This window comes from Humulus lupulus, chromosome 5, assembly GCF_963169125.1.
Source record: "Humulus lupulus chromosome 5, drHumLupu1.1, whole genome shotgun sequence".
In the NCBI taxonomy this organism is placed as follows: domain Eukaryota; kingdom Viridiplantae; phylum Streptophyta; class Magnoliopsida; order Rosales; family Cannabaceae; genus Humulus; species Humulus lupulus.
In genome coordinates this window covers 111,579,715-111,583,785 of record NC_084797.1, presented here as the reverse complement: position 1 = coordinate 111,583,785, position 4,071 = coordinate 111,579,715, and the positions used below count along the sequence as shown (strand labels likewise).

The following is a 4,071-nucleotide window of genomic DNA, read 5'->3' as shown; positions in this document are numbered from 1 at the left end:
ATGTTTGATGTTGGAAGGATTAAATATAATGGAAAGAACTTGGACGACACAAGTCAAAATCTAGGTTAGGTTAAATTAGTAAGTAACATAGGGATGTGTAATTTGTCTTGTGTAACTTTTGAGAATTGAACCTTGAATTTGCATTCTTAAATTTGATTTGGCATAGGAATATGTTTAATTAGGTAAAAGAATTAATATCATAGAATTTGGGAAAGTTTTATGAGTTTTATTGAATTCTTGTTAACCTGGGAGTTTTGCTAAAATATTGCTGCCGCAATCTGTTCAGTATAATTAACATAGGGAGAATTAATAATTCAAGTCTATTTTACAATCCACGTGTTTCTTCCTAATTTCTTTCTTTTCAATATTTTTATCTTTTTAATATTTCGTTTAACTTACAAACAACCCATTTAATTGTTAATATATTTAAGTTGTTTAGTAATTGTTTTGTCTATTTTTCTATTTTGCGATCCCTGTGGAGACGATTTACTTATCACTGTAATACTTGTGTGACTGCGTATACTTGCATATTTAAATAAATAACAATTATTACAACAAGTTTTTGGCGCCGTTGCTGGGGATTGGAATTAAAAGTTTGTGTAATATCAATTACTTGCAATTTATTTTACTTTGTTGATCTGACCTTGTTTGCTTGCTCTTGTAAGAGCAAGAAGACATTGAAATAGATCCTATTGACCCTGAGATTGAACGAATAGCTAGAAGAAGACTAAGGGAACAACAGACTCAAAATCACCTTAATATGGCTGAGAGGTTGAGGGTGCTAATAATATCACTAACACGATTGCTATGGTTGATGGTAGAGAGAGAGCCATAAAAGAGTATTGATAACTCTTGAATAAAGAGTTATTTCACGTGCTTTTGAACTTGTAATTGTGGAAAAGTCGTGGGTGATGTTAGTTTATTTTTAGCTTTTGTAGTTAACTTTTGTGTTTTTATTATCTTAATTAAGTTTAATTATTTTTGCAGTTTTTAATAGCTAATGGGTTAAAGGTAGTAGTTTCATGGATAAATATTTGCACAAAGAATGAACTAACATGTGAAACTATTTAAATTGAATTTTTGATGGCTGAATTATCAGGTTTTGCTGCAGTAAAACAGATTTTGCTGAGCATTTTGATCAGGCAGTTTTTGGGCACATAGAACACGTGGCAAGTCAATGGGTGAGCTGGAGTATTGGCTGAGGTGGCAAGGGCAGAAAGCATCAGTCAACATTTGGGAGAAAATGACAAAAGAAAAGAGAAATTCACGTTTCTAGAGAAGCATCAGCCAAAAGAAAAAAGGCAGCAGCCATTTTTGGAAAGGAAAAACCAGCAAGAAGAAGGAAATAAACCCAGAAATCAGCAAGGAAGGAGGAGGACGAAAAAGAGAGCTCAAGCATCAATTGGATTTGTTCCTTCTTCCATTTCTAAACTTCATTTTTATATTTTCTGAGTTGATTTCTAAATCTGAATATTATGGGCTATTTTGATTGTGGATTAATGTTTATTAACTCAGCCATGAACTAATTTTTAGGTGGCTTGAATTGTTCATGAACCCTATGTTATATTCTAGCAATTTCTTGCACTTTATTTTAGTAAAATCTCTCTTGTTCATTCAAGTGTGCTTATATTGATTTCTTGTTGTTGTTTGGCTAGCAATGGCAAGATATTTAATTATGTTTAATGCTGGAAAGATTAAATGTAATGGGAAGAACTTGGATGACACAAGTCATAATCTAGGTTAGGTTATGTTAGTAAGTAACATAGAGATGTGTTATTTGCCTTGTGTAATTTTTGAGAATTAAACTTTGAATTACATTCTTAAATCTGATTTTGTATAGGAATATGTTTAATTAGGTAAAAGAATTAATGTCATAAAATTTGAGAAAGTTTTATGAGTGTTTAAATGAATTCTTGTTAACCTGAGAGTTATTGCTGCTGCAATGTTTCTGCAATTTGTTCAGGATGATTAATATAGGGGAATTCAATAATTCAAGTCCATTTTGCAATCCATATATTTCTCTCAATTTTCTTGTTCAGTTCAGTTTTAATTTAAGTATTTCCATCTTTTTAATATTTTGTTTAGCCTAAAAACAACCCATTTGATTTTTAGTACTTTTAAGTTATTTAGTAATTGTTTTGCTTATTTTTCTAATTTGCAATCCCTGTGGATACGATCTACTTATCATTATATTACTTGTGCAATTACGTGCACTTGCGTATTTAAAATCAAATATTTAATTTATCACAACAAGTATGCTGCCCCCATGTTCAATGAGCTCAATCCGGGCATTGTTAGGTTTGAAATTCAAGCACCCCAATTCGAGTTAAAGCCCGTGATGTTCCAAATGTTGCAGATAGTGGGTCAATTTAGTGGGCTGCCTACTAAGGATCCTCATCTTCATCTTCGTTAATTTTTGGAGGTGAGCGATTCTTTCAAGCTACAAGGAGTGAGTGACGAGGCCCTAAGGTTGAAATTGTTCCATTTCTCTTTGAGGGATTGAGCTAGAGCTTGGCTCAACACCCTTCCTCTCGAGTCGGTGACTACATGGAATGAGTTGGCTGAATTTTTTTTGATGAAGTACTTTCTTCCTACCAAAAATGCCAAGTTTCGCAATGAAATCATGTCTTTTCAGCAGCTGGAAGATGAATCCTTTTGTGAAGCTTGGGAGAGATTCAAAGAGTTATTGAGGAAGTGCCCACACCATGGGATTTCGCATTGTATACAAATGGAAACATTCTATAATGGGCTCAATTCTTCCACTCGCATGGTGTTGGCTGCTTCAGCTAATGGGGCTATTCTCTCTAAGTCCTACAATGAAGCCTATGAGCTTTTGGAAAGGATTGCTAGCAACAATTACCAATGGTCCAATGTTAGAGCCTCAACAAGTTGAAAAGTAGCTGGTATACTTGAAGTGGATGCATTGCTAGCTTTCACCGCTCAAGTTTCTTCAATGACTAACCTTCTCAAGAACATGAGTTTGGGGGGAATGGTACCACCAGCTGCTATGGGACAATGTATAGCCCTTACTTTTTCTTTAAAAACTATTCAAAATAAAATATATAAATAACCAGTAGATGTCACCATATTTATTAAATGTAAAAGAAATTTCGACAAAATGGGATCCCAGTAAAAAAAATAGTCTTAGAATAAACATAGCAACAATCTTTATTGAAATAAATAAATAAAGTTGGCTTGTCCGATATCTCCCCATCGATTATATGGTCCTCACAAGATACACACACTTCTGGATCGAGTCTCAGCTTATTGCATCTGCCCTAAAGTTTCACTTTTTATCTGCACAAAAGACAAAGAAAGGAATGAGCAACTAAAGCCCAGTAAGGAAGTGCTCCACGCATACACAAACAAGAATTCTATCTTCATAAAAATAAAATCATAACACAAACTTTATAGCATACTAAGTTTCAAGCAATAATATATCAACAACGATATCACATATTTCTACCACAACAAGCAACATATAGATGAGTTGAGGAAGCAAGAGATCCTGATTCTATTGGGCATAAAATACCCCTGAGACCACACTTGGTGTAGAGTCCAAGAACTTTACTTAGCTAGTTAGATAGTAGTAGTAATAGTAATAGCTAGTAGTAGTTATAGTATGTTTATTACTGTGGATTTCGGTTCAAGCCGAGGCTTAGTTGGAAACTCCTAGCAATAGTTATGGATTTTATAAGTTTAACCTATAGTTTAAGAATATTAATTATAACATAAAGTTTGATTAATATTGCTGGTTATTAATATGATAGTTATTACTAAGGTTTAGATAGAGCTAATAGGATTATGACACTTGTCATATGCATGATTATTAAGGAATTATTATTTTAATGATAAAATAAGGGAAATATAAGACTTAGTCTTTACCAGAATCCGTTAGGAGCATGACATTTGTCACAATTTTATTTATTTGTAGATTAGGTTGTTCTTTAGATAATTAAATAGATTTTTCGTAACTTTAGATTACTGTAACTTTCGACCTATTTTTGACCCAGTTATATAATGAATTTCGAAAAATAGTATTTCTAGAAAGTAGTAGATAATTGAATTAGC

General features: G+C 32.8%; 1 non-coding gene across 1 annotated transcript; it reads right to left on the bottom strand.

Annotated features, from left to right (window-relative positions):
* Positions 1 to 2,605: 2,605 nt before the first annotated feature.
* LOC133781025 (small nucleolar RNA R71) lies at positions 2,606 to 2,712 on the bottom strand. Its single transcript, XR_009869823.1, has one exon. It is a non-coding gene; the product is annotated as a small nucleolar RNA R71 (small nucleolar RNA).
* Positions 2,713 to 4,071: the final 1,359 nt, after the last annotated feature.